Here is a 13143-nt window from a genome sequence, read left to right as displayed (position 1 = left end):
GCCCTAGTGAGGGAAAAGTATGCCCAAGGCACAGAATAGAAAATATCTCACTTTTTGCACCTTTCACATTTTGAACCATGCAAACACATTACCTATTTAAAAAATAAATGTTCTTTAATCCTATTAAACAAAATTAAATATTTCGTTTAATTTTTTTGAAATTTTGGTATATGCAGATTTTAATGATTTGAAGACTTACACTGACTTTAGTTTCAAGATGATCCCACACTGAACTTAATTACTGAGACTCCTAGACACAAAAATGACAGAAGAATAAAAAGTGTTGGAAGGGGTAAAAAGGGAAGGAGAGTGCTGAGAACTCTTCTTTTGAGGAAAACGGCAAGAAAACATTTTAACCAAAAAGAGAAGCACTGGGATCATTCTACTGCTGGAAATATATACTATATATCTTTTAATTTCTCATTATCTGCTTTTAATGAAAAACAAACAAAAGCAGCTAGCTAAATCAAAAAGGCCAACAAGGCTTTTCTCTGATTAGCTGAAGGAATCAAACAAAAGGTTCTTTCTTGTTAGGAGTATAGATTCTGAAGAGTTACAAATAGTAATGTGAAAGTCTCCGTATCAGATTAGAAATTGAAATAAAATGAGGATTTCTGAGAAATTTATCAAATTGACCACAGGTGGTTTTCTGTTCTCAACACTATTTTGTAACGTGTATATATAAACCCTGTTAAGCTTTTATGGTGTAAACAGAATAACAAAAGAGTTACTTGGACTTCCCTGGGGGCGCAGTGGTTAAGAATTCGCCTGGGCTTCCCTGGTGGCGCAGTGGTTGAGAGTCTGCCTGCTAATGCAGGGGACACGGGTTCGAGCCCTGGTCTGGGAAGATCCCACATGCCAAGGGGCAACTGGGCCCGTGAGCCACAACTACTGAGCCTGCGCATCTGGAGCTTGTGCTCTGCAACAAGAGAGGCCGCGATAGTGAGAGGCCCGCGCACCGCGATGAAGAGTGGCCCCCGCTTGCCGCAACTAGAGAAGGCCCTTGCACAGAGACGAAGACCCAACACAGCCAAAAATAAATAAATAAATAAATAAATAATAAAAATAAAGGAATTCCTTTTTAAAAAAAAAAAAAAAAAAGAATTCGCCTGCCAATGCAGGGAACACGGGTTCCAGCCCTGGTCCGGGAAGATCCCACATGCCGCAGAGCAACTAAGCCTGTGCGCCACAACTACTGAGCCTGCGCTCTAGAGCCCGTGAGCCACAACTACTGAAGCCCAGGCGCCTAGAGCCCGTGCTCCGCAACAAGAGAAGCCACCGCAATGAGAAGCCCACGCACCGCAACCAAGAGTAACCCCCGCTCTCCGCAACTAGAGAAAGTCTGTGCGCAGCCACAAACACCCAACGCAGCCAAAAATAAATTAAATAAATAAATAAATTTATTTTAAAAAAAAAAAGTTACTGAAAATCTACTACTCTTAAATAGACCATTTAATTTTGTCAGTTGCCCAAGCCTTGGCCTATACATTCATGTATTTTTGTGTATGATTAGTATATATATTTTATATACCATTTTCACATACTTATTTCTATGTAATGATAATTAAGTTTAATGAAATAAAAAATATTCACTTTATAAATCCATAAAATTTTGGATTTTTATTTTTAAAAGGTAACTCAGGGGCTTCCCTGCTGGCGCAGCGATTGAGAATCTGCCTGCCAATGCAGGGGACACGGGTTCGAGCCCTGGTCTGGGAAGATCCCACATGCCACGGAGCAACTGGGCCCGTGAGCCACAATTACTGAGCCTGCGCATCTGGAGCCTGTGCTCCGCAACAAGAGAGGCCGCGATAGTGAGAGGCCCGCGCACCGCGATGAAGAGAGGCCCCCGCTTGCCACAACAAGAGAAAGCCCTCACACAGAAACGAAGACCCAACACAGCAAAAATAAATAAATAAATAAAAATTAAGAAGTGTTGTAAGAAAGGTTTAAAAAAAATAAATAAATAAATAAATAAATAAATAAATGCATCTCTCTTTTAAAAAAAAAAAAAAAAGGTAACTCAGTAAGAAAGTCCTATCTCTTGCTCTAATTCCGAAAGAGGATTATTCAGATCCTAAGTCAGAGGCCACCAACCATTTACTGATGATCCCAATTACCAACAACCTCTTAAGTGACAAATACATACAAATAAACCCAGAAAAAGGAGGCATCATTTACATGCTCTTGTTGATAATAGTAAAAACATTAAATTGTTTCTAACAGGGTTGGATGGTCACAAACAAAATCTCTAACCCTTTAGAAATTCCTAGTAGCTACTATGGAAATTTCTTGGGGCCTCTGGAACACAAGTAGGCATAGACAATAATCATTAAGCCTTTCAAAGTAAATCCTTCTGAAGGCAAAGACTATATTTTCCAATACAGTACTGTGTATTATCCTATAAAGATTTCAGCAACATAGACTAAATGAACATTCAAATGTAGAAGGCTCAAAGTAGGCATAGAATTAACATTTGGTGAACTGAACACTAACAGTTTAGAAACAAAGACAATGCACATGGAAATGAAATTAAGCTTTACTTCTTTGAATAAGATATCTACACTAAAAGCATACAAATGACAAATTTCTTAAAAACTGAGTAATTATACTGAGGTTCATTAATGAAGGCTTGACTTTTTCCAAAGGGGGAAAAAACAGATCTGCTATCTGCCAAGAACATTAAATTGAAATCTTCAAAAGTGGTACTGCTATTACCTTAGTAAACCAGTAACACTAATATCCTTTACAAGTAGAAAGGTGAGAAGTTAATGCTCATTGTTTTTGAAAAATTGGAAAGGGAAAAGGTAAAGATTAATTTCCTCCTAACTTCTCCTGAACTATCAATTTGGAGGAAAGAAAAATGGACCAATCAAATTAATTTCATATAATATTCTCAAAGAATACGAAATAAACAGCATAAACACAAGGATAGGGGTTAATCAGATTCAATTCTAACAAATTATTACTTGATTCTATAGGAAACAATGATCAGTAATTGTCAGACCAGTCCTTAAGGGACTTACTCAAAAAGCCAAAATCTTAAGAATTCCATTGGACTATCAACTGTGGTCAAGAGGTAACATGTATCTAAATCAGAGCCATTTAACAAGAGAAAGACTCAACAGGTGTTTGGTAAAAGAAATGCCTGGAAATACTGGGAACACATGAAAAGACCTTTAATAAAATGAAACCATAATATTTAAGTAACCCAACAAATGAGTTGGCAAGCAAATTTTAATCTCCAAAATTAATCATATCTTTTAAAGAGGCATAGTCCCCTTCTTTCCATGTCCCCTAAAAAGGGAAAATCCATGACATTTTAATAAAGGAACAATTCTTTAAAAAGGCTTTACAACTCCTCATTCTCTACTAAAATAGAACAATTAAAATTCAAGCAGAATAGGGAATTCCCTGGCCATCCAGTGATTAGAACTCCGCGTTTCCACTGCAGGGGGCATGGGTTCCATCCCTGGTCAGGGAACTAAGATCCTTCAAGCTGCATGGCACAGCCAAAAAAAAAAAAAAATTCAAGCAGTATAGACAAGATAGTCAAGGTTGTTGATTCACAAAATAAAACAAGGTAACAACTACAGTAAAAATCAAGTAACTTTTTGGTAATATACACAAAAATGTTAGGTAACGGAGAACATTTTTAATACAGAGGCTAAGCCCCTAGATCAAATAAAGAAGAGAGGAAATAATTCATTTGTTAGATTCAGAAACAAAACAATAACTAACATGGCTAAAGTTTTCACTTAAATTCCAAGGCCATGAAATTTTTAAACATCAGTAGTTTAAAAATGTGTTATACAGTCATTTTTAAGTGCAAAAATATGTTATACTATATAGTCTTGAAATATATGCAACTAGAATGTAAAATTATGTTTTAATATACAACCTCCTACTAATACAAACAAAAATGTGGATTTTCCAGAAAAGTTAGTATTTATCTGGACTTTAATAATCAATTCTATTAATGATATCTGCCATACGGCAGGGGAACCCACAAGGTGTTAAGATAAACAATAAGAAGACAAAAGAATAAATTCTTAAATTTAAGACTGGTACTTGCCAAAGAATACATAGATCTGTAAACAGCGCTAAGAGAAAAAGTGACAGAAGTTAACTAGTGCACTGAGCATAATGCCTGGAGTATAAAACATGCTACCCTTTTTTTCAGTAGGTGAATAAATACACAGGCCTTGAAATTCCACAAGTTAAAAATGGTGGTATAGGGCTTCCCTGGTGGCGCAGTGGTTGAGAATCTGCCTGCCAAGGCAGGGGACACGGGTTCGAGCCCTGGTCTGGGAAGATCCCACATGCCGCGGAGCAACTAGGCCCGTGAGCCACAATTACTGAGCCTGCGCGTCTGGAGCCTGTGCTCCGCAACAAGAGAGGCCGCGATAGTGAGAGGCCCGCGCACCGCGATGAAGAGTGGCCCCCACTTGCCACAACTAGAGAAAGCCCTCGCACAGAAACGAAGACCCAACACAGTCAAAAATAAATAAATTAATTAATTAATTAAAAAAAAAATGCCACAGCGCTTTCCTACCAAAAAAAAAAAAAAATGGTGGTATATAACCATTTTATCAAGCTAACTACATAGCATGTTAAATAAAACATAGGCAAAGAAAATGTCAAATGAAAGATAGGATTCCTAAAGCATAAAGCTATAGACCTTCTATGGACTTTTCAGGATCCCTTTTCATAGTCCTTGCAGTATCCCAAATAAGCTTCACTACTGTGATGATGGTATAGCTCTTCAACTAGAATACAGCCTGAACCAGAGAAACCTATCCCCAAAGGCTGAAGTGGTGTGTAGAAAGTACCTAGAACCTCCAGAGAACAATTCTGATGACTGAACTTGAAATCAAATCTCTTGCCCTACTTTGGAAACAAGCTTGCCTCTCCTGGTTCCTGGACAATAGACCAAATGTGTCCTTTGAGACTTCCTTACCAAACTCAAATTTCATCTTCAGAAACTCCAGCTTAATCAATAATTCCCTACAGTAGTTCCAAGAGTGATTTCAGAGCTTCAGATAGACTATTTTTATATTATTAATTATTTAAAATACATTACTTTTAAATTTTTTAATTTTCAAGAAGCAAATGAACACTTTAATACACAAAGTCCTATAACTGAATCTGCTAGAAGGTGTCTAAGTTAAACAGAAAAATAGAAAAAAAAAATTTTTTTTTTAATTTAAAGGTACAACTTTAAATAGGCCAGGTATGTCCTTAAAGATAAGGGGAAAAAGCTAAGCCTTCAATTATGTGTCTACAATTTTGGGATATAAGATATGAAAGCTTAGAATTTAGTAGAGAAGACTAATACACATGAAACAAAGAGTAATAAATAATGGTATACAATGAAGTGTTAAAGTGCTAAGTGGCTAAGTACTCAATTTGGGATGTCTATAAACTCAGATGAGGGGGGAAATTATCTTTACTTTCAGTAACCTCCAACTGAAATTTAGCATTTCCTTCTATTGGGAATTCAGTCAGACCACAATAACATTAACAGTATCTGCCACTGTCAGTAATAGAAATCATAGATATTTTCCTATCACACAATCATAAGTTGCAGACACCTCCAAACAGTGATAATGTTCATCATTACTTGGAAATTATTAGACCCACGCTAAATCTTATTATTTAATACAGAAGCACATGTTACTATCTCATAATTTAAAAAAATATTTTGATAACTGTATTTTAATGTAACTGGTTTTCTTTGTAATCCTATGTAATTTAAAAATACTACTCAGAAAACGGGTCCTATAGGCTTCAGACTGCCAAAGGTGTCTATGGAGCAAAAACTGTCAAGAGCCCTGCCCTACAGCTTCTATAGAAGCACTCTCCTTCCCCACCTCTGGATTTGATGGCATAAGGATGTAGAGCTTGACAAACACACTGTAACCACAAAGGGACAACACCATGGAAGCAGAGCTTATTAAATAAAGGAAATAAGAAGAAGATGAGATTCTGACCACCTAAGTACAAGTGGATCAAGCTTCATCTTTGGTCTTTTTAGTACTACAAGCCAGTAAATTCGATTCGGTTCTCTGTTATACTCACTACACTCAACATCTAAATGGTACAGCTGATTGCAATAGTTTCTATCTCAGGAAACCAGAGCAATACCCATTTCTTGGCATAGCAACAGCAAAATTACAAAAGGATTCACTTTACCACCATTAGGGAATCTGGGGAAAATGAGTTTAGTTTTTCACAAACTAAGTGTGCTGAAGTCTCACTCAATACTCACTCCAATCTACTCTCACATGGACTTCCTATTTTACAGAAGCTGCATAGCTAAAAACTACATTTTCCAGATGCCTTTGAAGCAAAGGTTTCACCTAAGACCTAAGTGTGTCCAAGCAGACCACTTAAGATATAGAGAGCAGAAAGTAACATGCAATGATGTTACTGCCCAAGTTAGTTAAAATTTCTGCCACATACGGTGGTCCGTAATGGCAGTAGCTCCCTTATCAGGCAAGTTCTACAGTGTCTCTGTGGTGTTTGTTCTAGAAGTTCAGTCTAATCTGTTCATTCAGCCTACTCAACATTTACCTATCTCTTTCTTAATAAATCCCATTTGCTACAACCACTTAGAGCAAATGCTCTTGCTACAGATTCTTGAAAAATAAATACAAAGTAAACATGGATGTAAAAAAAAGCAGCATCCGTGTGATGAACTTGGAGATTGGGATTGACATATATACACTAATATGTATAAAATGGATAACTAATTAAGAACCTGCTGTATAATAAATAAATTTCAAAAATTCAAAAAAAAAAAAAAGTAGTATCCTATTGGCAGTTAGAAACCTAACAAGAGTTAACAGCTTATGGATACAGATACAGGCTTGACCTGGAAAGCATTATAATTGAGAAGCCCTAAGAGCTAAGGGCCAGATTACAAGGAGCACAACAAAGAGTCAAGAACAGAGCTTAGACAGACTCAAGATATAGAGAACAAACTAGTGGCTACCAACTGGGGGTGGGGGAGTAAGAGTTGTAAACTATTAGGTATAAAATGAGCTACAAGGATATATTGTACAATGTGGGGAATATAGCCAATATTTTATAATAACTATAAATGGACTATAACCTTTAAAAATTGTGAATTACTATATTGTACACCTGTTAATATTGTACAGCAACTATAATTTAAAAAAAAAAAGAGAGAGAACAGAGCTTTAGATAGTTTGGATCTGGAAGAGAAAGAATTGCCAGCCAAGCTGATAAATCAGAAGAAATCAGAGATAGGCAAAGAACCGAGAGGAGAGAATTCAAAAAATGAAGGTGTCTTCTGTACAACTAAATACCAAAGATGACAAATAGGCTAAGAATTTAACTAAAAGATCCGTTTTTCACATTACTTCCTTTCTCAAAGATTGTCCTGGGTAAAAAATAATGCTCAAACTCCCTCCATAATTGGGTCCCTTGTCTGCTGCTGCAGCTTCATACCATAACTTTTTCTTTTTCTTTGTTTTTTTTAATACCATACTTTTAATCAGTCTTTTTTAAATAAATAAATAAATAAATAAAACCTCTTCTCCAGATCCCAAAATAAACGTCCAATCCAAGGCCCACACCTAGGAAACTTTGTCTGGCAGTCCCAGTTGCCTCCTCTGAATTCATGTAACATTTATTTATCAGACACCTAATTAAAATCCAAACTAAATTATAAGCTTAAAGAGAGCAGGGGCTATGTTCTTCATTTCTTTATATTCTGAACACCCAGCATAATGCCACTCAAATGCACTGCTAACAGCTAGGCCCTTTCAACAGGTAGTTTCAAAAGGGTGGAAGTAAGATTGCAGGAGATTAAAAATTTAATTAAATTGACTTGGAAGGTGAACAAAGAAACCTTCCGTAGAAATGGTAATGTTCTGTATCTTGACAGAGTTATGGATTAAATAGATGTATGAACTTGTCCAAACTAAGGGACAAGTTAAACTATTTGTTTACTTATTTAATAAGTAAACAAATAGTTCATGATAGGCATGCAAAAGTATTTACTGGTAAAGTATACTTACTTTGAAATACAACCAAAATATAAGATGCATTGATAAATACATAGAGGGTAGAATGAATGGATAAATAGATAAGCAAATAGAGCAAAATAAGAATTACAGAATCTACATTGTGGATATTTAGATATTCATATTCAATGTATAAACAGTTATTGCAACTTTTCTGTGATTGAAATTTTCATGATAAAATGTTAGGGGAAAAAAGCAGAGTGGAAACAATGTGAGGCTCACATTATTTCAGAAGTTTGTCAATTAAAGGATTGACCTTAGAGAAGAAAAGGAAGGTATATATACATGCCTCTGAGAGAGGGATGTCTGGATTGTTCCTCTTCTCTCTACCTCTAGTCTTAGACTGCCTATACAGACTAGTTCTGGCCTTCAGTGCTTGCTCTTGCCTGAAAGAAAATGCTCACTCACTAAGCTCCCTTCATTCTAGCACAATCCAAACCTGTGGAGCCTGACCCCTTTGTCTGTCTTGGGCTATGATAATCTGTTCCCTATTCTTTTTACCTGAGCTTCTAATACCTCCTTAACTGACCTTTAGACAAAACCTCTGGCCAATCTGCATAACATAAATGGTTCATCCTCTTGGTCCAATTCTTGCCCTTCAGACCCATGGCCCCCACAGCAAGGGAATGTTAAAACAACGGTCACACAGTCCCTGGCTGAGGACCAGGCAGAGAGGTACTCAAAACATGTTTGTTAGATGAATAAAACCCATGCCTGATAATATAATACATACACAAATAGAGCTTAGTTTCACATTTAAATCTACATTGTGCTGAGGGTTGAAAATGTGTGTGCTAAGTTCCTGGAGTTGAACATTTAAAAAGGGAAGATCTGGAGCCTCTTCTGTGGAGAGCAAACCAGAAGACAGAGCTGGAAACGGAAGGTTGATAAACTCTTTCAACTGACGTTAAGAAACACCTACATTTAAATTATTAATGCTTTTCCCAGATAATACAGTCCGTTCATCAGCTTCAAAGTGCCATAAACATGAACTACAGAGGGAAAGATAAATTATGCAACAGTAAGAATTGATATGAATTCAATTTCCAATGACCTAAATGCACTTGGGAGTTAATTTGCTTTTTGTTACTGTAGCTTCCAAAGGACTGCAGATTATGCACTTGCTGAATTTTGCCTTTGTCACACATGACCTAACAAGGAAGGCATTCATTCTACCATAGTAGCTTCTCTCAAGTATCTGGTTCTAAACAGCTGCAAATTTTGGAAGATAACACTGAATGATGTTTCTAACCATTAGTACGTTCTCTCCCCAACAAATATGAAAACAAGATTAAGGTTTACTAGAGTATCAAAACTGCAAATTAAACTGGCTGAGCATAAATTTATTAGAAAATAAAGTAGAAAATTTGTACAAGAATTTAAATTCTAGATGTTATGTTAATAGAATTGATCCAATAAACATATCCTAAAGAATTTCTAAAATACAGCACTTTCATTGTTCACATTTGCTTTTATCTGTCAGAAAGATGCTGTATCACTAATGACTGGCTGATATAGTCCCTTAAATGCTGTAACTGGATAAAATGACAAAATATTTCAAAATAATACCGATCTCAAATAAATTTCCATTTATGAGAAGTAAAAGCTGCTTCCTAGACCCAAAACTGCTAGGCCTGGGTGAAAAATGACCTGCCAAAAGTAGAAACAAACTGTAAAAATGTTTCAGAGTGTTATGTGTTACGGCTGGTTAAACGGTTATACAACTAAACAAAGAAGCTGGTTTTTTTTACACCTGTCATTGTTCCTAGGTCATATCAGAATACATGAAGACACGGGTTCGAGCCCTGGGCTGGGAAGATCCCACATGCCGCGGAGCAACTGGGCCCGTGAGCCACAACTACTGAGCCTGCGCGTCTGGAGCCTGTGCTCCGCAACAAGAGAGGCCGCGATAGTGAAGAGGCCCGCGCACCGCGATGAAGAGTGGCCCCCGCTCGCCGCAACTAGAGAAAGCCCTCGCACAGAAACGAAGACCCAACACAGCCATAAATAAATAAATAAATAAATTTTTTAAAAAAAGAATACATGAAGACATTTATTCTCCACTTATCAACTCATTTTTTTAAAATAAATTTATTTATTTATTTTTTGGCTGTGTTGGGTCTTCGTTGCTGCGCGTGGGCTTTCTCTAGTTGCGGCAAGCGGGAGCTACTCTTCGATGCAGTGCGAGGGCTTCTCACTGCGGTGGCTTCTCTCTTCTCTCGTTGTGGAGCACAGGTTCTAGGCACGTGGGCTTCAGTAGTTGTGGCACACGGGCTCAGCAGTTGTGGTGCACAGGCTTAGTCGCTCCACGGCATGTGGGATCTTCCCAGACCAGAGATCAAACCCGTGTCCCCTGCATTGGCAGGTGGATTCTCAACCACTGCGCCACTAGGGAAGCCCCTATCAACTCATTTTTCATACAAAAAAATCATAACTGCTAAACACCACAGAGGAGGAAAAATTGTACTGCCAAGGAGAAGCTATTTTATTATCAGCATTTATATGTCTTTCAACTCACATGTAGTTTGACTTTCACCATATACCCTAGTACATTTAATTTACACAGATCCACGTAGCCTCCCCCAGAAAGGCTCCCTGGAAAAGACACATGCAAGTGTCCTTTCTGTACCTCCTTCAACTTCATTACATAATATCTTGTCATGATCCTTTCACTATAAAGAGTAGGTTGATTAACACCCTCAAAATCAGCAATTTCATGTTAATTTGGTACTTATCAGTCTTGAGAATCCAAAAACCCAAATTTTGTCTTTAGAGCCTTAACACTGTCACCACACGATTCCTAATTTCTTAAAATAAATATATATATAAAATAATTTTCAAGTACTGCACACAATGCTATAGAATTTCCAAAGTACAGTGAGCATTAAAATGAGATTTACAGGAACACCTTGTTTTGTAAACTTCCAGTCAAATCTAATGGTAATTAACAAGGGTAAATTTTTGCTTTCATTTTCTACAAAAAACGTAGTAACAGAGCATGACTTCCACCAGCATGTTGATGCAGAATCTAGACAGACAATACCTTATCAATAACCTTTAAAGAGCAAATGAGAGAAAGCAGTATTAACAACAAAAAACCCCTAACATTACAAGTCAAGGTCAGTGGGGACGGGCTGAGGACTCCTATCCAAGCTTCCTGAAGACACTAAATTGTAATTATGCTTCAATTTTAAGCCATCTACCTCTCAAACTAGATCCTATTTAAATGATTTTATAGAGAGGAAGAAATGATGAGCAAAAGTACTGATATGCTGCAATACCTGAAGAGAGTCATTAATGGCAGGTGACTAGCTTCTCTTCTGGCCTGATCTCTTTTGGAAGAAAAGCAATATTCATAGGCAGGGCATTTTTTAATATTCTGTAGTTTCATATTTGAAAGCATTACAGACGAAATATTAGTTACTTGTCCAGGCAAGCAGTCCTGGTATATGTTATTATACTGTTACAGCCCAGTCTTAGTAAGAAAACAAGGAAAATCCTTGTTGTTGAGCTATAACCGTAGGAAACCCTCAATTATCCATGGACAGGGACAACCTGGATAAATTAAATCCCCAGGTAATTATTATTTAAGAAGAATGTTGGATTAATTCAGAACTCCTCCTCCCCTCTTTACAAAAGAAAAAGTTGACTTAAAATCCCCTCTCTCTCTTCCAGACCACTAACAAAAAAAGCAAATAGGCAGATAAATGATTTCAAAATTGTCTAGCAAAAAAGAGTAAGGCAAATAATTATCAGCACTCGAATTGGTTCTATTTTTTCCAGCAATTCCAATCACAAGCCATCAAACTATGAGTTTAGCTTTCTGAAATGCATTTACATTAAACACCCACCCATCCACCCCCCACAAAAAAAAATCCCTCCTGATTGAGATTTTCCTAAATCAAATGGGTCTTATTGAACTGTACTAACAATGTTCGAAATGGAAGTTAAAGAACTTAACAACTATTACATTAAAATTGTAAAATGCTGATATCGAACAACTTTCGATTCAAAATCTCTGCTATGCTAGGCGTTGACAGAAGCTTAACTTCCTTTTTCTCCCCTCCGGGTCCTCCCGGCCCTTCCGCGTGTCAAGCTCCCCGCCGGGGTCTGCAGTGACATCACAGCCCATCTCTTGGAAACCCCTGACGTCACAGACACACTGAACCACAGCACTATGACTTCATCGGGACTGGGGCGGAACCGCAGTCGACTTGCGCCAGCCCGGAGGCTAGAGAAGCTTCCGAGCCTCGGTCCTGCCAGGTCCCCGAAGAAGGTTAAGGACAGGCGCCAGCTCACCTGCGCTGGGACGGGTTAGGACGGAGCGGTCGAGCCCCGGCGGGTGCGACCGGGCGAGGCTACCCCCACCCAGGGCCCGACTTCCTCACCGGCCGCCGGTCCCGGGGGTGGGAGAGCCGACCTGGAGCCTCCCCACGGCCTATCCCGGATCTCCTCCGCTTCAGCCCTGACCCGGGACCCCACTCCCGCCCGCCGGCCCGCCCGACCCTCCGTGCCCCGCGGGGGCGCTCAGCGCCCGGCCCGTGTGCGGGCAGAGGACGCCCCCGGACGAGGTGCGGGCCGCCGGGTCCCTGCCCCAGACCGAGCCCCGGACCGGCGGGCGGCGCCCCCGCCCCCACCCGCCCGGCGCCCCGAGAGCGCAGGCGGCCGGCGGGAGGGGGCGGGGAGCGGCCACGGTGGCCGCCGCCAGACCCCGACCGCGCCGCTCTCGCGCCACGCCCCACCCCGGCCCAGACCCACCTGCGCTCCTGCCCCGGCCGGGGCCTGGCCCGGGGCTGCACACCGCGATACAGCGGCGGCGGCGGTTGGCCTGGCTCGCTCCCCACCGCTGAGGCGGACCGAGCGCCCAGCGCGGCGCGGCGGAGCCCAACGCTCGCCCCGAAACCCATTTGTTTGGCTAAAACGGCGTGACGTCACGCGCCGGCCCAATCGACGGTTGGCCAGGGGAGGGGCCGCGGAGCCAGGGAGTCGCAGCGCCCCTGCCGGGATTCTGCGGCACTTCGGACGCTGGGGGTGCGAAGAATAGGGGACTTAAAAAGGGAGAACCGGGTGAGGCATCTTCGGGCCCCCA

At 39.8% G+C, this 13143-nt stretch overlaps 1 protein-coding gene across 5 annotated transcripts in view; it reads right to left on the bottom strand.

Annotated features, from left to right (window-relative positions):
* Positions 1-12942, bottom strand: part of FBXO34 (F-box protein 34) — an 86875-nt gene extending 73933 nt beyond the window's left edge. For all 5 annotated transcript variants that reach the window (XM_036841881.1, XM_036841885.1, XM_036841882.1 and 2 more), the window contains exon 1: positions 12813-12942. The gene's annotated coding sequence lies outside the window, so the exon portion shown is untranslated. The remainder of the gene's footprint in view (positions 1-12812) is intronic.
* Between the last annotated feature and the right edge of the window lie 201 nt (positions 12943-13143).

This window comes from Balaenoptera musculus, chromosome 2, assembly GCF_009873245.2.
Source record: "Balaenoptera musculus isolate JJ_BM4_2016_0621 chromosome 2, mBalMus1.pri.v3, whole genome shotgun sequence".
NCBI lineage: Eukaryota > Metazoa > Chordata > Mammalia > Artiodactyla > Balaenopteridae > Balaenoptera > Balaenoptera musculus.
Note: the sequence above shows the minus strand (reverse complement) of the source record. Positions and strands in the feature narration are given on the sequence as shown.